Consider the following 25373-nt stretch of genomic DNA (forward strand, 5'->3'; position numbering starts at 1 on the left):
GCAAAAGTGCAAAAGGGAAAAAAAATCTTAATTTTCATATCTAAATTCAAGAGGCATTTTTTCCTATAATTCAAACCATAAAAATCCAAAAAACAACCTAGAGATCAGGGCCTCTTTTGTTCGGCCTTGTAAAAAGTAAAAACTACTTTTTTGCTTTCCGGTCAAATTTAGTAATAGTGTTATTTAAAATTTGGCGAGTTATTAAAAAATTTGCAGGTGAATGTACATGTCAACATTTTCATATGAAAGATTCAATTGCTTAAGATAAAAGAAAGTCAAGGTGCCAGTGCTGCAAAATTAAAGAAAGAAAAAACAAAGTATAAAATTCACTCCAAACTAACGGTAAAATTTACTGTTCAAGTAAAATAAATCTAATCATAAATCCATCTCAAAAATATCACTTGAGTATGAAACCAGCATCTGAAAAAATATTAGAGTTAAGGAAGTAAAATATAATTGTAATCTCGAGTTGTCCGTGCCCGTCAAAAACAAAGCAAAGCATCGCCGGGGACCGAAAATGAAATCTTGAAAACACCAAGGACTAACACTGTAATTTCCTCCCTTACCAAAAAAAAAAAAAAACACTGTAATTTCCTCAATATTTGATATCCATTGAGAACGACTTGCATATCGTGAGTTCGTAAAAAGTCAAGTCTACAAGAAGCGGAGCCCACCGGGAGAAAAAGCTACGAGTTGACGTAGACTCGACTGGGGAAAAAATCGTTGCTACTACTCCAAGGTCGTTCAACTAGGGAAAGTTCTGGGAATAAAGAGAGGTCTCAAGCGCAATACAAACGAAATTCAGTAGTGGCTGGTAAGTCTTCTTTTTATACAAACACGAAGTGAGCGAGCTTTTCTTGATCAGGTGCTCTTGACGGAGGAAACCCTTGGGCGGAAAATACTTGTGAGAATGGACATGGGAAAGAGCTCGGAGGCTAGAACGAGTGGCGGTGAGCCGTTGGTGATTGACTATGAGGTCTTCTTAAGTTTCAGGGGGCCAGACACTCGTAAAGGATTCACCGATTGCCTTTACCATAATATGCTAGAGGCGAACATCAGTGTTTTCCTCGACGAGGAAGAGCTCCACGTCGGTAAGAAAATAGCTGATGAGCTACCGACGGCCATCGAAAAGTCAAAGATCTACATACCCATTTTCTCTAAAGGTTACGCTTCGAGTGCGTGGTGCCTTCGTGAACTTGCGCACATGGTGGAGGAGTGCACGAAATCCAAAGCATCCGAGAAGGAGATTATGCCGATTTTCTATGACGTGGAACCCCGCGATGTTAAGATGAAGGAGTCTCAACTGTATATCGGCGCTTTGGATAAGCATGAGAAGGAGTTCGGCCTTGAGATGAGGCTAAAGTGGGAGGATGCCCTCAAAACTGTCGCCCACATCAAAGGATGGGAGTTGAAAGATCAAGGGTATGTGGGTGTCCTACAGTGCTCTTAACTTATGTTTTGAACTCTCGTTATGTGCGCAAACTGGGATAAGATCTCGTTTAGGCCGTTTGAAATTGAATGAATATCATCTGTGATTTGAAAACTATTTTTGGTAAAAGAATCAATCATGTCATTCATCCAAATCAAATAAAATTAGAGGGGGGGAGATGGGTTAAAAATTCAAGGAAGTATTTCTTTCGTTTTTTTTTTTGGTTGTGTTTTTCGTCTAATTCCTTCGTTGATGGATCTAAATTCATATATCTTTCCTTGAAAGTTACCTTCTCTCTCCTTTCCGAGAGATTTCCTTTCCACCGACGCCTCCGGCCATTTCTTCATCTCTTGTAACGACGCCCGCACTGAATTCCTCCACGCCTCAGCCGCTGACTCCTCTTGCCACCCTGCTTCCCCGAGCATGCACGGTCCTTCTTCCCCCTCGTTCGGACGTCGTGCTACCGCGGACAATGAGAGTTGATTCTCACCTGACGGTGACAGTGAATTGGCGAGCAGAGGTTCTCGAAGGTTCTGGGATTTCCACCACGAGTCGGTGCTGGTTTCGGACACCGTGCTCAAAATCCCCAACGGCAGGCCAAGGGTGACGTTCAACAAGGAGAGCAGCTGAGCGAGAGAACCCTCAGCTTCCACGGAGAAGCGAGATGCCATGAGCGGTGGGGTGCGTATGAGACAGAGGAAATTGGGGAGGAGAAGGAGCAAAGTGGCAATGCTTGGAACTGGGGGCATCGCGGCGGCTGCTGATCGGAAACCACGGTGGCGGGCGGCGGCAGCTGTGAGGCTGTGGTGGCTGAGCAAGGCATTTTGAAAAATAAATTCACTTCATGTCGGGGTCGGGTCGTTTATTAGTGGGGCTCAAAGTGAAACGGCCCGTTGACACAGCTAGTGGAACTAACCATGTTGCTTGCAATCACTCGCCGAGTGTCTTGAGGTTATCTTTAACAATTTTAACTTAGGGTTCGTTTATTTAACGAAAAACCACTTTCGAGAAATTGTTTTCGGACTTTTCAACGTTTGGATGACGGAAAACGTTATCCATAGACTAAAAACAAGAAGTTTGTACTCCAAATGAGAAGAATAGATCTCTCTATCTCTATTTTCAATTTCTCGTCAATATTTTTCTTTTTCTTTTTCAGTAAGTCTCATTTGTTTTCTCATAAATCTTGTCTACCATATCTTGAATACACTTTCATTAATGCTCATATTCTTCTACATTTCCAAAAAACATCATATAAAATATTTTACAAATATGATATCATAATTTCTTTCCTGATTTCTTTATAATACTTGTCAGTTTGACAGATTACAGAAAAAATTGATTCCATAACTTTTGTTTAGGACTTTCATTATATACCCATGCTTGGATAAGATCTCGTTTAGGCTGTTTGAAATTGAATGAATACCATGTGTGTTTTGAAAATTTTTTTTCGGTAACAGAATCAACCATGTCATTCATCCAAACCATACAAAGCAAGAACCGGGTAAAGTATTTAGCCAAAATTCTATTTCTTTTGGGTAAGGTTGAAGGGGGAGATGGGTTAATAAATTCAAGGAGTATTTCTTTCATATTTTTTTTTATTTTTCCTGTAGTTCTTTCATTGATCGATCTAATTTCATATATATATTTATATATATTTGTGTTCCTTACTTGTGGATTACCTTCTTTCAAATTACCTTCTCTCTCATTTTCGAGAGATTTTTCCAAGATATTGGAGCAAGTTTCCCATCCATTCACGTCAATCGGCGGTTGGAAGTATTATTAATTTATAAAAAAGGCTCGTGATATTCGGTATATGACTATTTGTTTAAATCATAGGAACCGCATTCCCAAAGTCCTTTTGGGTGCACTAGTCAATTCAGTAAGTGGTACAAGCCATGTTGATAGCAATCCTTTGCTGAGTGTCCTGAGGTTATCTTTTGCAATTTTGGCTTAGATGATTCACTAATGTGGCAGGTACTGGAAATTCATTAAATCGGTGACACGGGAGATTTTGATGAAGCTGAAGACAAAAGACAAACTAGTAACCCAGCACTTAGTTGGAATGGACAATCGAGTGAAAGACGTTGAGGAGTTGTTGGATGTGGACTCCCAGGGCATGCGCATTGTACTTATCCATGGAATGGGCGGAATCGGTAAAACGACTCTCGCTAAGGTTGTGTTCAACAAACTGAATGCCCACTTCAGTCATTGCTGCTTCGTCAAAGATGTTCGGGAAACGTCGCTCAAGTCCCCCGAAACTTTACAGAAACGACTATTATCTATGATGTTTGGTTCAAGTTTTCATGAAAAAATCAATGATGTCGACGATGGGATCAAGGAGATCACAAAGCGAATTTCTAACAAGAAAGTCTTGATCGTTCTCGACGACGTAGATAATAAGGAACAACTTGAGAAACTCGCCATCAATCACATTTCGTTTGGCTCAGGAAGTAGACTTATCATGACAACTAGGGATAGAAGCCTTGTTGTATTACCCAACCAAACTTTGGAGTATGAAGTGAAGCCATTGGATTCCGTTCAATCATTTGACCTTTTCAATAGACATGCTTTTGGAAAGAAATCCTCCTCCAGATGATTATGTCGGTCTGTCGACAAAAGTAGTTTCTACGGCTGGAGGACTTCCCTTGGCTCTTGAAGTCATAGGCTCATTACTTTATCGTCAAAAGAAAGCCTCGTGGATGGATGTACTAGACGATTTGAGGGTAATACCAAACGAGAGGGTTGAGGAGAAGCTGAAGATCAGCTACAATGCCCTAAATCACAAGCAAAAACAAATCTTTCTCGACATCGCATGTCTCTTTTTGAATGAAGACCAAATGAATGCAATCTACATGTGGAAAGATTGTGGATATGGGCCGAATTATTCTATTGATGTCCTTGTTTGCATGTCCTTGATAAAGATAAGCTGACGACCACAAATTCTGGATGCATGATCAATTGAGAGATCTCGGGAGGAAAATAGTTTGTGAAGATACGCCAAGCAAGCAAAGCAGGTTGTGGGTTTCGAAGATGGCAAATAATATCATAAGAACAGAAGAGGTGAGACAATATATTCAACCATCGAATTTTAGACTTTTCTCGATATTTCATTTATTAATTAGGAGCCCTTTTTAGATAGAGAGGGAGAGAGGCAGAGAGATTTGAAAACATTTTTCATTTACTCTTTTGCTACTTTACCGTTGGATGACAGATAAAGGAGGCCACTGAAGCAATCTGTTTAGAAAAAATTGCATTAAAAACCTACACGAGCAAAGAGTTTTCAAGGCTTCCAAACCTAAGGTTCCTCAAACTATATGGGGGACAATTAGATGGAGACTTTGAGAATCAGCTTTCAGAGTTAAGATACTTGTCCTGGTATCGGTGTCCTCGAGAGCTCTTGGCCATCAATTTCCATCCTCGCAATCTTGTAGTTCTCAACCTGTCTTATAGTTCCATCACCGAGAACTGGGCTGGATGGATTCAAATCAAGGTACCGGTCGCTCTATTTGTTTATCTTTATCTCCATTGAATTGTCTCATGTAGTTTTTATGTTTTTAACTAAAATTGACTATATCATAACTATATAGGCAATAACCTGTTGTTAATAAAATGGCACATAAATGGATTAATCAAGGCCATTCCACAAGTAAAACAAAGCTGACTATGCTGGTATTGTAATCAAGGCCATAAAATTAGATTATATTGAATTGATATATAGGTGTAAATATGTGGATCAGGTTGGATAGGTGTGAGTATTAGATGAAGGGATCTATGTGGGTGAAATTAGGAAAATGAGTCAACCCAATTGCATCTAAGTTTCAGCACAATCATTTATTGGCTCTAAATTTGCGTGGAATTTTCGCTTTACTCTCTTCTAGCTATTGTTACAGGTTGCCAAGAAGCTTAAAGTTTTGGATCTCATGGATTGCTTTCACTTGACCAAGACTCCAGACTTCTCTCATTATACGAGTTTAGAGAGATTGATCCTTAAAAACTGCCAGAGTCTGATTGAAGTTGATGGTTCCCTTGACAAGCTCAAGTGCTTGATTTACTTCAGTGCGAATTGGTGTACGAGTCTTAGGGAGTTGCCCGAAGGAATCGGATGGCTAGAGAAGCTCGAGTACTTGTATTTAGGCAATTGTAGGAAGTTGGAGAAGCTGCCCGAATCATTTAAGAGAGTGGCATCATTGGTAGAGTTGGATCTCTCATATACGGCCATCACGAGATTACCCGACTCCATTGGTAGCCAACATCGCTTGTCAGTACTTAAACTGCAATATACAAAAATCAATGAACTTCCTAGTTCTATTGGGAACCTACGAAAACTTAAGTCTCTCGATCTATCATTTACTAAAATAAGGGAACTCCCTGTGTCGATTGGGAACTTGGAATCGCTACTCGAGTTGGATGTCTCTCATACGAAATGTCTCCGGTTACCTGAATCTATCAGAGACCTAAGTAGATTAAAAGTCCTCAATATTTCGGATTCTTCGATAATGGAGCTACTGCAGAGCATTGTCGCGCTAAAAGAGTTGGAAGAGCTGTATGCCACGAGGTGCTGGTCTCTGAAATGGGAAATTCCCGAGGACATTTGGGAATTATCGCTTTTGAGAGTCCTTGACTTGAAATCAACCCCTATTGGAAATGTTCCAGCAACGATCAAACGACTTCTTCACCTAGAGAAATTGGAATTATGTGATCGTGGCAAACTCGAAGAATTGCCTGAGCTTCCCACAAGTTTGATAAGGCTAAGCTTCGGATCAAGTTCGTTGCGGTCGGTTCCGAATCTCTCAAGCCTAACTAAATTGGCGGATTTGGCCTTCAGTGGTCGTGGCCTGAACAGTCCTTTGTTCTCACAAGATGGTCCATGGCTACAATTCCTCACGCACCTTCCACCGTCTCTGTCAACATTGTCACTTAAATGTCATAAATGCACAACCAGTTTGTCCTTTCATTGCAATTTGAGAAACTTGACATATTTGCTCATTCATACGTGCCGTTGGAAGGAAGTCCAAGTCGATGGGCTTGAACAGTTGATTGAATTCAAAGTGATAACTGCAGAACTCCTCAAGGGATTTGCCGGTCTTTCAAGGTTGAAAAGGTTGAAGCAGTTGACGCTGATCAATTGCCCAAATCTAACTGCGATCCAAGGTCTTGGTTCGTTGGAGTCGTTGGAGCAATTGCATATAGACAGGTGTCCTAAGATTGAAAGTCTAGATGATCTATCGGATTTGAAAAAGCTGGCGTCCTTGAGGATTGAAGATTGCTATGAGCTTCTGGCGGTTAAGGGCCTGGATGAACTAGAGGCTCTCAAAATTTTGATATTTGTCAATTGCAGGTCATTGAGAAGTTTCCCTAGCGTACTCAATTGGAAAGTACCAGACGAGTGCACACTGTTAATTCTCGGCTGCCCAAATTTAGAAGAAAGTTTTTTTGGAGGCGACGTCAGCGAGTACAAGCAACGGAAACTCCGGGAAGAAAGAGGGAAGAAAAGAAAGAGCAGTGAAAGAAAGATGAGGCGGCCATTCTCTCGGGCTAGAAAGATGAGGCGGCCATTCTCTCGGGCTTGGGCTCTCGTGTTGCCCAAATTTAGAAGAAACTTTGTTTATAGACAGTCAGCAAGTACAAGCAACGGAAAGTCCGGGAAGAAAGAGGGGAAGAAAAGAAAGAGGAGTGTAAGATGAGGCGGCCATTCTCTCAGGGGAAGAAGAACGTTCGCGTGTTAGGTGTTACTGGATCTCCACAATTTTTAGTGCCACTGATACGTACACAACAATTTCGAGATTGGTCGTACTGGAGATGATTTTCAGGAAGTGGGTTTCATGTTTATCGGCTTGTTGGTTATGAGCGTTCCTCATAATTCGGTGTGTTGTCCTTCCTTCAGTTTGCGCTCCGCACATATTAGGTCGACCGAGTGGCGGTCAATCCATCATGTTGTTTGTCGATATTTTTCGTTTTGTAGTTTATCTCGGATTGCTTCGCATGTTTTTGTCGTTATATGAAAGCATCTGTAGTGCTTCTAGCAATGTTTTCACCATCTAGAAAGGAATGTGTGATTCTTTTTCGTATATGCAGAATTATATTTCCAGTTTGGTTCCACATGATTGTACAAATTCTTTTAAAGGCTAAAATTTAAAATATATATATATTTTTGCAATTGAGGAGAGAGAAGGAAATATCGACTGCATTATTTCTACCTCTTATAACATATGCACGTACTTTTTGCTTAATGTTGATCTTAGTGGCTCAATTCGAAATTACCAGACGAGTGCCTTTTAAGTATTCAAGACTGCTTTGTAGGCCACGTCAGCGAGTACAAGCAATGGAAAGTCCGGGAAGAAAGAGGGGAAAAGAGAAAGAGAGGAGTGTAAGATGAGGCGGCCATTCTCTAGGGCTCAGGCTCGTATGGTTACTGATACGTAAATTTCAAGTTCAATCAATCACGTTTTTTTGTTGATATTTTCGTTTTTGTAGTTTATCTTAAATTGCTTCGTATATTTTTTTTTTCCAATTCTTTTTTCGTACATACAGATTTGTTGTTTTTTTTTTTTGGCTTGGATCCACATAATTGTCCAGTTTCTTTTAAAGGCTGAAATTTAAAAATCTAACTGATGAAAGATTGATGAGATTTAACAGCTTAATCTCATAATGTCATTTATGTATGTTGACCGTCACTAAAACGTAGAGAGTTCATTCGTGGTAAGATGCGCTGGCGAAGGATTGATCAGATGGACTGCTCAATTAGATGATTACCATAAACAAGCAATACAAGAAATTGTATTCCCGTGCCTATTGGAGAATTCATTTTTTACTGATTGAAGAGGAATTCGTTCGTTGGTTGGTGACCAACTTTGATCCAAGCTTGGGTAAGACAAGTATGAACTATAGTTGGATGCGACTCACAGCTAGTCGTGTGACCAGGATGATTGACTTGAGATATCATGGGCCAAGTGCTCGAATTGTAGACTATCAAAGGAATGTCATAGAATCGTTTTGAAGAACTTCTTGATATAGAACCATTTAAGAGGGCTTCTATGTTGTTTGCCATCAGCAATCTATATATACTGCTTGACCGAGTTTGTTTTGCCCAATGGGTATCTCCACTCTGTGCGCGACGTCAATCAAGAGATACAAATTGGGCAGATTTGGTACTAATGGCCCTGAATGAATCTACAATGATTTCTGAGTTCCGGCTTGTGTTTCTCGTTGATCTGCACAGCCGAAGAGCAGAGCTGGCTGCCGCTCGTGGAAAGAGAAGACGTCGACCACGACGACGACATGATCGAAACAATCGACAAAGTAAGTAAGAGCGAAACAGAGCGTGGGAAACTGCTCTCTGTTCACGTCATTGATTCATCATAAGTTTTGGTACGTCGTGTTTAGGCTTGCGAGGCGAAGATCCGGTTTGATTCTGATATGATAATCATGATTTTCTGATCAAGCTAGTATGCGATTATTGACTTCGCTAATTTGTTGGATTCAATTTCATTCACCTGATCTTCTGCCTTACATCGAAAAGAGTTCAAAAGCACTTTCTTGTGGTTGAAGTGAACTCTGGAGTCGACCTAGATTGTTTGGTCTCTGTTCTGAAGTTAAAACAGAATGCCAATCATCCGACGCATCTATAACTGTAAATCTCTGTGTGTATTGATATAAAGTGACTCTGAAACTGCTCAGCAGATTAGCTCAATTTAGGTTTGGTTGCTCAGTTTAGCTCGATTTTCCTGCAACATCTCCGTGCATTCATTAGTATTTTACATCTCAACCTTTCTAATGAACTCATCATGATTTTTAGTGCATAAGATAGAGGAGTAATTTTTGCTACTGTTCAAACACAATATGTCTTATTCAAACTTCACAAAGATCTCTTGCGCTTTCACGGATAACATGAAAATATATTTTCGACCATGCATCGGGCACAATGCAACCCATTTCCCCATTGTGCAATGGACGATCTATGCTGTCCCTGGTCCTTTAAGAGGGATGGTTTTCAATTTTAGAATCGCATCCAAAATTGTAATCGAGTACAAGATGAATCCATCAGCAACTCCACATGACAGACAAATGATATTATAATGTCAATGCACTTGACAAACCCTACCAAGTTAGAGGAAAAGATGGTCTAGCAACAGAGGATGTCATCATTTTCCACCGTAACAATCACCTGAATTCATTACCTTTCACGTTTCCTTTGAAGGTTCGGTTACTAATGAAACAAACCATATGAAAATGCCAGAATGCGCTCCACTTTGATGCAATTTGTTTTACCAAACTATCTATATCAATTCACAGGATTTACACACTAAGCCGAGCAAAATCCGCCCCGCCTCAATTGTCAATTATCATCAATCAAATTGGTCGGCTCGCTTAAAATGTACTTTGGCAATTTGTACTTCGCACCTGCAGCAATCATCATCGCATGGATTAGATTATGGACAGAACAATAGAGAAGTAAAAGATTTCTAGGTGGCGGTGGGCAAGAAGCGAGCGGGGGACTAGGAGAATAGATGGATAAAGCACCTCTTTCATCATAGCATACTGTCAAGTTAGCTCTCTGAATAATCACGCCGGCACTATCCACAATTGCTTGGCAAGCCTTAGATCTGCTTCTGCTGCGGCACGCAGAGCACCCATATCTCTGTAAGCCAAAATTATATTGCCCAACAAGTCTACAACAGTGAAATGAAATGAGAGAAATAAATTCCTATAGAGATTTTAGGGAAGTTAGTTAATATACAACAGAAAACATAAGACTCGAGTCATTAAGATATATTGGCATGCCAATTCACATCAGCTCCTTTGCCATCTTCAGCCTCTCTAAAAGTTTCACTGCTGAAAATGCACATCAAGATAAGGTTTGAACTTGTGCCCCAGCTAAAACATATCTGAAAGACACGCTCAAAATATATGCTTCAAACATATCGTCCCACTCCACGGAGGCATGCAGAAGCAAGTTGCTATGAAGGTTTCTTCATCGTAGATAAGAAGAAGATGGATGTGCAATGCTTCCAAAACCCACAAGCGTTAGGGGACATGCATCACATCACTAAACTTGAGCAAACTCGTGCTCCAATACATCAGTCAGTCGGTAACAAAACTACAAACGCGTTGTCAAGAGTGCAAAGAATTGTGACTAGTGACAAATTAGCTATGGCTACAATGAGTTGAAGTAGCCTGAGCCTATTCTCAAGTACAACATGCTTCTTAGTTTTCAGGCACTTTCTCAAATTGATAAGAATCTCAATGTAATCATATGTAGAGATTTTCATTAATTAATGTTAGTCAACAATCTTAGTAGCAAGTCATTCTTTGACCTACTAGAAACCTTTCATTTTCTGGGCGACCTTTTGATATTCAATACGCGCCACATCTTCTAGATTAATAGAATCATATGGAAGGCGTTTGACAAAGCATGGTTCTAAGCAACTTGAAGCAACAAGAAATAACCTCAAGACTTGTCATCCCACACAATCATTTCAACGGAAAAGAAAGTTTGTTTCATGTAAGAGAATACCTCGTGTTTAAAACTGACGGAATAAGTACATCACAGTTCTAGCCTCTACAAATTTTAATATGAAAAATGAAAAGGTAAACAAAATCTCCAAAAAAGAATCCCAAATTCCAAATAATTCATGTAGTCCACCTTCTAGCGATCAGTATTGTACCACTCACAAGGTACTAAAAAAAGCAACTGAGACATTTTACTGGGTGTGCTTTATCCAATTGCTGTTCGTAATTCAAGTCATTATAATATTTAACAAATGAGCAGTACAAAATAGGAAACCTTACATTCCACATCCACCTGTCCAAAAAATATAAATAAAAGAAAATCCTGCGGCAAGCAAGCTTCCCGTACAGCAATATTATTAGAAAGGTCACTCGTTGCATTCCTGATCTAAAGAAAACAACATCACTAACATATGCACGTACTATTTGCTTAATACTGATCTTTGTGGCTAATGGAAGATTGGTGAATATTATATTAACACCCTTTTCACATTGAATTGATACAATGAAAATATATAATAGTTGTGAAATTTAGGAGTCGATTCTTATTTAGAACTAATTGACTTTTAATTTATATTTTCACTTCTTCTCTGGAAAAAATATTTTCACTTGCGGTTAGGTCAGCAAAAACAAGGTTAATATCACTTGTGTCAGTCCTATTAAATTCATAACTTCTTTCTTTGCCGCATTTTTATTAGAATATGGTATCACGGACCTTTAATTATTGTGCTTTTCTCATATTGTCATTTATGTATGTTGAACATTCCCTAAACGTACGAAGTTCATTCATGGGAAGATGTGTTTGATGAGATTGACTGCTCGATTAAATGATTACCAGAAACGAGCAATACAAGAGACTGTATACCCAATTTCGTCGTTGGTTGGTGGACAACTTTGACCATAACTTGGGCGAGATAAGAACAAACAATAGAAGGATGTGAGTTATGGCTAGTAGTGTGACGAGGATTTTCGACTTGAGATTTGAAAGGCCAAATGTTCGCATTGGAAGCTATCAAAAAGAATGTCATAGAATCATATTCGGTGACTATAATCAGAACATCATGATCAATTGCTTGGAAAATCTTGTACAGCAAACCTACGACTACGTGCTCTTGCTATAGATAATTTTAAGAGGGCTTTTAAGCTATTTGCTATCAGCAATCTGATTAGATTATGGACGGAAAATTAGAGATGGAAAAGATTTCTAGGTGGTCGTGAGCAAGAAGCAAGCGGGGGACTGGGGAAAGTAGATGGATATAGCACACGTTTCATTATAGCATATTGTCAAGTCAGCTTTCTGAATAATCACACCAGCATTATCCACAATTGCATGGCAAGTGTTCAATTTGCTTCTGCTACACCACGCATAGCATCCCATATCTCTGAAACCCATAACTAAATTGCTTAACAAGTCTACAACAGTGATATGAAATGAGAGACAGAGAGAGATTCCTGAAGGGAATTTAGTCAATATACAACAGAAAATATAGGAGTTGAGTCATTAAGATATTGACATGCTAATTCATGTCAGCTCCTTCACCATCTCCGTTCTCTTTAAAATTTTCGCCACTGGAAATGCATGGAAAATAAGGCTGAAACTTGTGCGCCCGCTACAATATTTCCGAAAAATATGCGCAAAATATGTGCTGTAAAACTAGATTGATGGTATCTGTACCGAGAAACCAACCTCTCTCTCTCTGTCTCTCTTTCTCTCTCACAAACACGCACACCACAGTGGCATGCAGAAGCAGGTTCCTACGGAGGTTTCTTAATTGTAGAAGGAAGATTGATGTGCAATGGTTCCGAAACCCCACAAGCTTTAGGGGACACGCGTTTATCATCACATTACTAAACTAGCCCAAGCTCATGCTGCTACACATCTAGTCGTCAATAACAAAACTACAAAGCGTTGTTAAGAGTGGAAACACTCGTGACTCATGGCAAATTCGTTTTGGCTACAAGGAGAGATGAAGTAGCTTGAGCCTATTTTAAAGTTCGACATGCTAGGTACTTTTCAAGCACTGTCATGACTTAAAAACAATTTCAGTATAATCATATCAATAGGCTATCATCAATCAATATCAGTCGACAATATTAGTAGCAAGTTTTTTTTCCTACTTACTAAAAACATTTCATTTTTGGGGTGACCTTTTGATATTCAATATGTGCCTCGTCTTCTAGCTTAATACTAGGATTACACGTAAGGCGTTGGACATAAGCAAGGGGTCTAAGCGACTTGAAGTAACCAAAGACAGTTTACTGGATGAGCTTCATTCAATTGCTGTTCCTAATTCAAAATACTTGACAAGCGAGCAGTGAAAAGATAGGTAACTCATTGCACAACTGAGCTAAAAGAAAGCAACATCACTAATTAACCACTTCTAGTGTCGAAGGTATAGTGACCATGGTTACTCAAATCTCATCCCTCCCTCGCTAACCATAAAGACAAATTGCAATCCTTGATCCAGCCCGCTAGACCCTCCCAAGCTCGAAGTGCAAATAAGCATGCGAACCTCATTTGATCTCGGCCTGTACAGACCCCATCACTAATTAACCACTTCTGTACTCATTCAACATGTTTTTGTTAAAAGCTTTGGGATCTCACACTTGCTAAAGAGCTCGCTCTCACAGGTATCAGATCTGAGCTTGTTCAATAAGTTTATGTTATCTCCGTACGGTGATGGTGTTGGGGACACTGAATCTTTGGCGCACACAAAGCTATAACTACATATAAAAATCTCAACGTGTGGTCGTCACTAATGATAATGTGTGATTTAGTCATCGGCCGTTGATCCTTTCGTTTGGATGCAGTCGCAAATCTGTTCTTGAAAGACGAGCATGTGATTATCTCTGCCAACAATGCTCTAATGATATACCTTGATTTATCATTTTTTATTTGTTTTGGAGCTCTATAGGCTTGTATTGTTACGGTGACTTTTGAGATTTCTTATGGATCCTTTCATGTATAATTTTGGTGATGAATGGGCATGCCTTTTGACGAAAAAAAAAGAAGAAGGAAAGAAGCCATCGCAAATTCGCTGAATAACACAAAACCAGAATAAGCTGGTAAAAACAATGACGCCAAGATCGATCTATGGATGATGAATCAATAAATGATCAAAGGCGAGCGTAAACCAAACAATGCCGATAACCATGGGCATCGTCCCAGAGAGGCTAAGTGAAATCCTCACGTATCTCCGCAAAAGAAAGCAATCGGCTCCTCAGCAATCGATCGAGAAACCGAAACAAAAGAAGAGGGGCCGGTGGAAAACGCTAATCGCGATTGGAACCTCTTCGAAGACGAGACCGCAGAGGCCGTCGCGCGAGAGAGACGAATGCGAGCAAAACCAAAAACACGCGGCAGGATGTGAGGACGAGAGGCCGTCGTCCCTGGCCTCCACGGCTTCACCGTGCTGCAACGTCTCATTTCTCCTGCAACATCGAGAAGATGACGTCTCTGGCGCGCCCGTTCCAGCTGCTGCTGATGTTCTATTCTCCGTAACCCCGCATGTGCCTGACGTCGTGCGACGCGAGAGCTCGATGACCTTCACCGTCGACGGCTTCTCCAATTTTACCCGCCGCGCGGAGCTGCGTCAGCAATGTGCGGCTCCGCGTCGTGCCGAGTCGGTATCATTCGATTGAGTGATAGGAATCTATATGCTTCTTCCAGTGGAATACGTTGTCAATATTCTCTCTGTTTTGAGGTGTGGAGGAAGTTTTTCTTAGCTATTGGTCCGATGCGGCCAAATGGGTAATGCACGGTGACTGTTTGATTATATGCCTCAGAGGGATTGCTTTCCATGAAACATGATGATGATCATCTGTTGGCGTCTCCCTCGGCTTTATTCAAGGACTTTTAAGTCCGTTGCACTTAGGTAGAATAAGCTGAATAAGGAGATTGACTGTGGATTTGCATGCTGAGTGTTTTGGTGGAAGGGATGAGCTTGAGGCGAAAAATTCATAGGGAAGTCACCCCCGATTCCATGGAGACCGAGAAACCATAGATGAACATAGGCAAAGTATAGGTAGAAACGATGCTCCCGTTCCTGAGCCCTTGGAGTAAGGTATTATGGTGATTTGGTTAAGCTAAAATTTGAGTATACGAGCCGTTTTACTTGATGTTGCTTGGTTGAGAATTCGGAAGAAGTCGCTGCCTGAGGCCGGGAAATATTCGCATGTCGCTATATTGGGTTACTTCAATTGTTGATGATTTTTCATGTTGAGGATCACTTGCCAATCCTGTGACAGAGAAGAAAGAACTGCCATATTTGAGAGACCAATATGCATCTCATGTGTTAGACTTAAAGCTCCAAATCGAAGCTAAGTTCCCTTTTCTTTTTCTATTTCTATTCTTTTTCTATTTCATATCCGAGAGACCAATCAAAAATTTTCTAACGTGCACCAAAAGTTAAACAGTTCGAAGCCGAGTCTCATTGGCCGAGATTTTGTCTCAAAATCTTTACGCATTGCCTGCTTTGCAACTTCTATTCTATCCATCGGTCACAAAATCTTTATGCATTTACTTACCAAAAAAAAAATCTTTATGCATTGCCTGCTTTGCAACTTCTATTCTATCCATCGGTCATTGAATATGGCAGTTCCCTCGATCCATATAGAAAAAACCACAGACAGCCTATAGGTGAAATGTGGCTGTGCATGCTGGTTACTGCTGTTGGGTCTCCATTAGGATCGAAATAAGTGGCCTTAGGTTCCATTCAGGGACTAAGTCAGGTGTTATTCGAATTATGTAGCTATAGGATTCATTCCCAGTTATTTTGGTAAGTCATTTCGGTATAGTTTAGTGTAGTTTTGCATAAATAAATGAGGTTTTATGTCACTGCCGTCACTGTCCAAGCCATGGACAGCAGGTATTGACCTCCTTTCTAATTGAATAACATGTCCCAAGATAGTTTTCGATAGGCAGCCCTGACCCCAGGATCGTTTCCTGAGGTCATTACACCGATTCATGTCCATATGATATCCATTTGGTTCATATGAAGTCCATTTGCACATAAGCATGGGTCTAAGCAACTTGAAGCAACAAGAAGTTTACCTCAAGATTTGTCATCCCGCACAATCATTTCAACAGCAAAGAGAGTTTGTTGCATGCTTCCCTCTCTAACAATAAAGACAAATGGGTGTGTTCCTGCTATGATTTGATGCGTGAGCTCTGTTTTGGACATGAATTCAGTAGGAAAGTGAGTTAGGAAATTCGGATGGAACATGCTTGAGAATCAGTTAAAGTTCATCAAACACAGTAGGATTATGCATTGGTCAGACAAATCAGTCCGAAACACCTTGCATGGCAATCTCTCCATAGTTCTTATAAAACTCCGCTCACAAGTGTCTTTTCTAATGATATCTCCGAAGACATGGCACAGCCACTTCAAAATACTCCTTCACAATTGTAATCCCGAAAGTCCCCCCTAAAACTATTTTTTTTTTCATTCCATTTTTGTAACTTGCGCGCTTATAATCGGGGTGCTTAAATTGGGAATTGGGTTGTTCCGAGAAGATTCGCAATGTGTATCAATTCAAATGCGCGTTAGGTAGAAAGATTGGAGAAGCTATGAACAAAAAGCAAGATTGGACATTTCAAATCAATCCCTCGGTTGCCATCTTTGAATTGTGGACGATGGAAATCACTCGGAAACCGTCTAAATAGGTTGTTTGCTGACTCTTAGCTGAAAATGTCTGAAAAAAGCTGATTCAGTGCAATATTCAGACCAAAAGTAGAGGAACCTTTTTTGCAATACTTCATAAAGCGAAAAAGAGCCACCTGCTCCATTTTCAAACTAATACGATGAAAACAAAGAGAATTGAACCACTAGGTTCATATGACATATCGCTTTACACGCAAAAGAGCGATATGGAAAAAGAAAAATCCCAATTTTCATATCGAAATACATCAAATCAAACTTAGTTTCAAATCAAACCACCATAAATGAAGATTAGAAAATGACCAAGAGAACAGGGCCTTTTTTGTTTTCCCGTCAAAGCTTGAAAATATTATTCAAATTTTAGAAAGTTGTGATATATATGTAGGTGAATGAACATGTCAATATTTTTATATGAAAGTTTTAATTGCTTAAGATTAAAGAAAGTCACGGTGCGAGCGCTGCAAAATATAAAGAAAAAAATAAACAAAAAAGTAAAAGATAAAGTCACTCCAAACAGATTTAGGAAACAAATTAGCTAATAAAATGGGGAAATTTGCTGTTCAAGTAAAATAAATCTAATCACAATTCTATCTCAAAATATCCCTTAAGCTTGCTTGAAAACAGACTCCGAAAAAATCCTCAACTGAAGGAACCAAAATAAAACTGTAATCTCGAGTTGTCCGTGCCCGTCAAAAAACCAAAGCACAAAGCATGGCCAGGGACCGAAAATGAAATCTTGGGAACACCAAGGGCTAATACTGCAATTTCCTCAATTTCTGATATCCATTGAGAACTACTTGCATAATGTGAGTTTGTCAAGAGTCAAGTCTACCAGAAGCGGAGCCCCACCTGGAGCAAAAGCTACGAGTTGACGTAGACTCGACTAGGGAAAGTTCTGGGAATAGAGAGAGGTCTCAAGCGCAATATCAACGAAATTCAGTAGTGGCTAGTCAAGTCCACTTTATATGCAAATTGTTGGCGAGGTCGATGAGAGATTTTTACTGGCATTAAGGTTAAGACAAACTAGTCAAAAGAAAAATGTTTGCAAATTTGAAGACCATAACATTTGATTTGCACCTACGTTGCATATTCTCACCAACCTAAACACACCAAAAGAAAAATGTTTGCACATTTGAAGACCATAACATTTGAATCACACATATGTTGCATATTCTCACCAACCTAAATGCACCTTACGCGAAGTTCTAAATATTTATTCAATTACAGTGACAACAGAAAGCAATGATTGAGTAATTTATCTTAAATGACCACCCTTTGTTTTTCAACATCATTGGTAGTTTTCAAGCACTTCAAGCAAATTGAAGAGGATCTCGATTTAATCATATTAACTGGTTATCATTGATTGATATTAGTTGACAATATTAGGCACAAGTTATTTTTTGACTTACTAAAAACCTTTTAATTTTCGGGTGACCTTTCGACAATCAATATATGCCACATCTTCTAGATTGATGGGATCATAAGTAAGGCGTTTGTCACAAGCGTGTGTCCGAGCAACTTGAAGTAACTCAAGTTTCCCTCAAGACTTGTCATCTCGCACAATCATTTTAACACCAAAGAAAGTTTGCTTCATCCCTCCCTCGCTAACAATAAAGGCAAATGGGTGTGCTCTAGCTAGGATTTGATGCGTGATTTCTATTTTGGAGATGAATTCGATCAAAAAATGAGTTGTCAAATTCGGATGGAACGTGTTTGAGAGTCGATTAAGCTCATCATAAAGAAAACAGAGAATTGCGTCTATAATTATAGTGAAAGTTAAAGACATGGAAATTGAATAAAAGACAAATCATAAAAGATTTCCAAATGATCAATTCAATGATATCCTGCTTGATGTGTTATCTGCATACTTGATTTGTAGAAGATTTCGCACTGCAACTATTATGATATTTTGCCTTTTTATTTATTACTTACGCTTAATGTGTTATCTTCGTATTGATTTGTAAGTGATTTTGCTTTGCAACAATTTTGATTTTTACCTTTTGATTTGTTACTTCAATACATCAAACACAATTTGATTATGCATTAGGTCAGACAAATTAGTCCGAAACACCTCATATAGCAATCTCTCTATAGTCCTTATAAAACTTTGCACAAAAATGTCTTTTTTATCGATATCACTGAAGACACGGCGCAACCACTTCAAGATACTCATTCACAATTATGTAGGTGAATATACGTGTTAACATTTTTATATGAAAGTTTTAATTGCTAAAGATTAAGGAAGTCAAAATGCAAGCACCACAAAAATATAAAAAGTGAACAAAAAAGTAAAAGATAAAGTCACTCCAAACGAATCTAGAAAATGAATTGGCTTATAAAACTGGAAAAATTACTGTTCAGGTAAAATAAATCTAATGATAAATCTATTTCAAAAACATCACCTAAGTTTAAAATCAATATCTGAAACCCTAGAGTTATGAAAATAAAATAATATTGCAATCTGAATTTCTCTATGCCCCGTCAAAAGATCAAAGCATAGCCGAGGACCAATGAAATCTTGGGAACACCTACTACTAACACTGTAAGCTCCTCAATATTTGATATCCGTAGAGAACGACTTGCATAGTGTCAGCTTGTCAAAAGTCAAGTCTACCAGAAGCGGAGCCCACCGGGAGTAAAAAAGCTACGCGGACTGGTCACGCCATTTAATAGTTGACGTAGACTCCACTATTCAAAGACTATTCAACTGGCTTTCTTGATCGGGTGCTCTCCTTATTGAACTGAAATTGAAGGGTGATTTCATTTCTCTTCTTTTTGGCTAATCCTTGAACGTGACCTTAGCGTCGATGATGAAAAAGGAAAAGAAAAAAGCATCCAGAAACACGGTCTCAGTCTGATGAAGACCATTTCATGTCAAGGTTTTCCCTTGAAGTTTTTCTTTCTTATTTTTGCGGATAACAATCACTCGAGAGACAAAGAAAGGGTGACATCAATTATGGCTTAACGTCCTTTTGGGGTAATTTGAAAAGCCATTTCCTCCTGCTTTATTGTTGCTTTCGACGAAGCTAGAACGCTTTTACGTGGGAATCCAATCCCATTTCATGTAGCCTTCGGTGAAACCACTTGGAAATAATAATATAAGTTTTATGCAATGGCCTATGATAAGTTGTGTGGCCACTTCGAGACATTTTTGTTTGGCCTCAAATCGAAGCTAGACTAGACTCTCGTGGTGGAAGGAAAATGAGCCCCCGAAAATGTCGATGAAAATTTCTAGATTATAAAGTGAGGCAATTCTCATAATCTTTTGGTGATTGTTGATTTTGACTTTTGGTCTGCCTTTGATCAAATTTATACTATGATTTATTAAATCTTTTTATATCTCACCCTCATAGCTAGATATTGAAGTTTACTTCATTTCGCCTCCCCTAAACTATGTTTCTACATTCTCCACTGAATTTTTTCATCGCTATCAATTTGACATTTAATGTTCGTTTGCCAAATACTATGAATTCATTCTAGAAATTACGACAAGAAACGACAACTAAGTAATAGTCCTGCATATTATATAATTAAAGTTCAAGGCGGAACCATAATGGCATAAGATGCCAAAGTCTTGATTAATCTGGGGAAGTGCATCCCCTAGAAACTAAGCAATGAAAGATAACTAGTGGCAAATTTCCGAAAAAAGGAGGGTAATTACCCAATTAGTTCTAAACCTATTGTATAGATGCCAATTCAATTGTAAACATTTTAATTAACCTTTGTATGGAATTCCAGTGTAGCATTTTCGACCAATTGCAATAGGAAATTGCTGAATAGCGTCTAATCATCAATTACCATCCTACGTGCCACGCTGACGTGAACAATTTGTGGATCGCTACTCATTGATTTTTTGCGGCAATTGGCCGAAAATGCTAAATTGAAATTTCGCATAAAGATTTAGGACTACATTGATAAAATTAGAAAAATTATGACTGAATTGACATCCATACAATAAATTTAGAACTAAATTGATAATATTCCCTCTAAAAAATATGTACAAAAAAGTGTTGCTGTGAAGTCTTTGTTGAGATTAGTAACATTGATGTGCCATCCTTTCGAAATCCCACAAGCGTTAGGTGAATGCATTTGTCATCACATTTCTAAACTAGGGCAAACTCATGTTGCAATACTTCTAGTTAGCAATAACAAAACTGCAAACACGTCGTCAAGAGTGCAAAGAATCATGAATCATGGCAACTTAGTTTTGGCTGCGGTGAGAGTTGAAGTAGCCTGATCATATTTTCAAGTACAACATGCTTGGTAGTTTTTAGGCACTTTCACAAATCGAAAAGAATCTCAATATAATCATACCCAAATTTATCATTGATTAATGTCGGTCGACAATATTAGTAGCAAGTTATTTGTTGACTTACTAAAAATCATTCTTGGAAGACCTTTTGATACTCAATATGTGCTACATCTTCTAGATCAATAGGATCATACGTAAGGGTTTTGACATAAGCATGGGTCTAATCAACTTGAAGTAACAAGAAATTACCCTCACGACCTGTCTTCCCACACAATCATTTCAACAGCAACGAAAACTAGACTGCAAACAACAAAAGTGATCCCCCATTGAATTGGTTAAAAGTGAGAGATGTAGTGCAAAACCTACTAAATGTTCAAATCACTCGAGGTAATCAAAGACGATAGTGCGTAGTAGGGGTGTGCAAAAGAACCAAAAACAGTCCAGATTGCCCGGAACCGGACCGGACTGATCGAGAACCGGTGATTCCGACGGGGACCAGTGCGGTTCCCGGTTCCAATTTACTAAAACCAGTGAGTACCGGTCCGGTTCCCGGTTCCAAGTGTGGAACTGCCCCCCGGACCGGTATATATATATATCCCCATCCCCCTTTTTTTTTTACTTTCCAGAGTATCAAATGTCCGGCACAAGGGTTTCTTCTTGATAATTGCTGTCTGAGTGTGATGGTTCTCACATGGCTTAAACCCCAACCTGAAGTTCCGAGTGTTGCAAGAAGCTACTAGTATGATTTTTTAACTTCATTTGCTCCACAAATCTGGAGTATATGATAACGCAGCAAGCACTTGTACCTCCATGGCAATGAAACCTTGAAACTTGCAAACCATTTCCTTCATTTTGTCCCCTAACAGCAAGTGACCGTAGTCAATTTCCTTTTGGACTGGTCTTATTGTGCTTAAATTAACTGGTGGGACTGGTTCCATGGACCCACCCGAGAATCGATAGGACCGGCGATCCGATTTCCGGGTGGGTCCACGAATTCAACGGGCGATTCTCTGTTAACATTTTTCGGAACCTGTCCTTAGTGGGTGGTTCTCAATTCTAGGGTGGAAACCACCCACTCGGATCATGCTCACCCCTAGTATGTAGGCAAAAGCTACAGCTTGGCAAAGGCAAAGCAAAACGGTGTGAGACTTCAAGTTAAAGGAAAGAATGATTTTATTCTTAAAAAGGAAACAATAATATATGATCAAGGAAAGTTTATTGTTCAAGTAAAATTTATGAAAAAAAGGAACAAAAAAATAAATAAATAAAACAAAGGTCATTTCAAACAGATCTAGGAAACAAATGAACTAATAAAACGAGAAAAGTTACTGTTCAAGTGAAAGAAACAGAATTATAAATCCATTTAGAAAATATCGCCTAATTTTGAAAATATCATTTGAAAAATCCTAGAGTTGAGGAAATTAAACGAAATTACAATACAAAGTGGTCGAAAATGATCTCCCAAAAGCTCGAGGCCTAACGTAGTAAATTCTTCTCCATTGAGAACGAAACTTGCACAATTGTGAGTTCGTCAAAAGTCACTCTGTCATTTCATGTGATGCCGACACGAAGCAATCATGCGTTGGTCCAAATATCTCAATTATTACATGATATAAGCATAAATTAGAATACTTTTGATGTTAGTACACATTGAATATCGAGAAACAAATTTCGTTAATAGTGTCTTAAAGCACATTGTTAGATAGGATCAGTGTACCTTCTTCCTAATGTATGAAGTTTTCTCTTTAACGCACTCCCTGACATGACCCTTAAAATTTCTCTTTTCTCTTTTCCTATTAGACACGTAAAGATTAAGCAAACGAAAGTTCTAGGAAACAAGTTCCCCAGTGTGAGATAAATGAAAGTCAATTGTCGATAGTTAGTCTACATTTGATGCAAAAGGAGATAATTATCCAAAATATCCTAAATCTATTGTACGGTGATCAATTCAATCCTAAACATTTCAAATGTGCAAATTTAGTTTTAAACTTTTTGACAATTTGCTAATTTAGTCCTAAACCTTTCAAATATGCAAATTACTAACATGCAAGATGTAATTATTCATTACATGTGATCCATACAAGATCGCAATTAAAATTACAAAAAAAAAATACGATCTTTATGTCCTAAATATGCATCTACGCTAATTCAAGGATAATTCTAATTCTTTCTGAAATGGCAATTATAATTATACAAATATTCTATTATAAATGCATAATCATGCATATTAAAAATATATTATTTGATTTTAAATATCTCCCATATCATAGTCTCGTTATTCTGATTATGAGTATCTCAGTCAACAGTTTGAAATGAAAAATCTCGACAAATTCAGTTATTTTTTAGGCTTGAAGGTTACTTCAGATTCCTCTAGCTATTATCTTTCTCAAGCTAAATATGCCACTGATCTTCTTTCTCGAACAGGACTTACTGATAATAAGACTGCTACGGGCCCGTTTGGTTCGATTTTCCAAATTCTACTTGGGGAAATGCAAATACCTTTGGGTGAAAGCCCCTTGGGGAAATGCAAATGGTGTTTGGTAAAAAATTATTTGTGAAACTACTTTGCCCTAAGTAGTGTTTGGTTATTTTTTTTTACAAATGGGCTTTGGGAGGTTTTTTTCATTAAAAAAAAAAGTACCCTTCGCCGGAGCCGGCGAAGGGCTACGGCCGCTGGAGTCGGTGAAGGGCTACAGCTGCCAACGAGCTAGATCTGGCGCTAGCGGCCATCGCCCGAGGTCGGGCGATCGCCGGCGAGCTAGATCTAGTGTCGGCAGCCATCGCCCAACCTTGGGCGACCCCCGGTGAGGGCCACCTGACCCGACGACGAGGCCTGAGGTCGCACGACCCAGGCAGTCGTCGGCCTGGGTCGCGCGACCTCAGGCTGCAGACGCTTGGGTCGTGCAACCTCAGGCGGGTGTCGCCTAGTGTTGCTCAACCCAAGCGGCTATTGCCTGAGGTCACGCGACCCAGGCGCCGACGGCCTGGGTCGAGCGACCCAGGCGATGGCGCCTGGCCGGTCGCCCGACCCCAGGCGACGCCGTCGGCCAGTCACGCGACCCCAGGTGGCCGTCGCCTGGGTCAGCAAACCTCACCGGTCCCTCGCCCGCCCTTCGCTGTCCAGATCTGCCCTCGCCGGCCGCCCTTTTGGTGAAGAGTATGAACAATAACAAGGGGGCAAAATCGAAATATTAAAGTTTGAGTGAGGGTAGTTTAGGAAGGGAAAAAATAGTTTCAGCATTTGTGGAATGCTAAAAGCCCAAAGCTAGTCCGGACCAACTTTGGACTTTCGACATTCCAAATGCTAGCATTTGGCTTTCCGGACTCGGAAAGCTAAACCAAACGGTTCAACATTATGGGAAGGGGCTTTTGAGGCCGAAAGCCCCTTCTCAAATCTGAACCAAACTGGGCCTACAACTCTCATCAAGACTAATGCCAAATTTAATGATAAAGAGGGGAGTTATCTTATCGTGACTCGTCTTGATATAGCCTACGTCGTCCATATTGTTAGTTAGTTCATGAATGCACCACGAACCACTCATTTTGCTGCTGTTCTTCGCATTCTTCTCTATGTCAAGGGGATGCCCTTTTTCAAGGTCTTCACTTTTCTGCTCAATCTACCTTGGAGTTGATGGCTTACTTTGATGCTGACTGGGCTGAAGACCCTCTTGATCATCGCTCTACCACCGGTTACTGTTTCTTTCTAGGTAACTCACTTATTTCATGGCATAGCAAGAAACAAACTATTGTTGCTCGATCTAGTACGGAAGTTGAATATCATGCTCTTGTTGATACGATAGCGGAATTATTATGGTTGCGATGACTATTAGTGGACATGGGCGTCCATCAGAATGGTGGAACGGTACTCTATTGCAACAATTATAGTGCTATTCAAATAGCATATAACGATATTTTTCATGAACGCACCATATATATTGAGATAGACTGCCATTTTGTTCGCTCTCACGTGCTTCAAGGCAATGTTTGTCTTGTCTCCACTTCATTGGTTGATCAACTTGCTGATGTATTCACTATGGCACATCCACCAGAGCGTTTTTACGATCTTTACTCCAAACTCCAATTGACCTCTTCCATGTCACCTTGAGTTTGAGGAGGGGTATTAGAAATATATTATCTGATTTTGAATATCTCCCATATCATAATCTCGTTATTCTAATTCTGAGTATTTCTCGGATAATAATCTCGTTATCTTATTATGAGTATCTCTCAGAATTATAATCTCGTTATTTTGATTTATTGTAATTTATATTGTAATCTTATATTACTAGAGATAGTCATTCCGTAAAACCTACAAATAGGCTCATGTATAGTTCAATGAAACATACAGAAAATTTCACAACTTTATTTTTCACTTTCTATTTATCAGTGCAAATATGCATGCCATGCAATCCCTATGCAGAATCTTTATGCAGACATTAGATTTGAGAATTGATAAAAGAAATCGGATATCCGGACCATTTCCACTGCTTTTGTCGGTTTGTCTTTTATCACGCGTGCCCACTTT

The 25373-nt window shown here is 39.4% G+C and overlaps 1 pseudogene; it reads left to right on the forward strand.

Annotated features, from left to right (window-relative positions):
- The first annotated feature begins 779 nt into the window (after positions 1–779).
- LOC115694457 (disease resistance protein RUN1-like) lies at positions 780–7914 on the forward strand (annotated as a pseudogene).
- Positions 7915–25373: the final 17459 nt, after the last annotated feature.

This window comes from Syzygium oleosum, unplaced genomic scaffold (genome assembly GCF_021117445.2).
Source record: "Syzygium oleosum isolate NSW1041296 unplaced genomic scaffold, Sole_v2.1 Sole_v2.01, whole genome shotgun sequence".
NCBI classification, from domain to species: Eukaryota; Viridiplantae; Streptophyta; class Magnoliopsida; order Myrtales; family Myrtaceae; genus Syzygium; species Syzygium oleosum.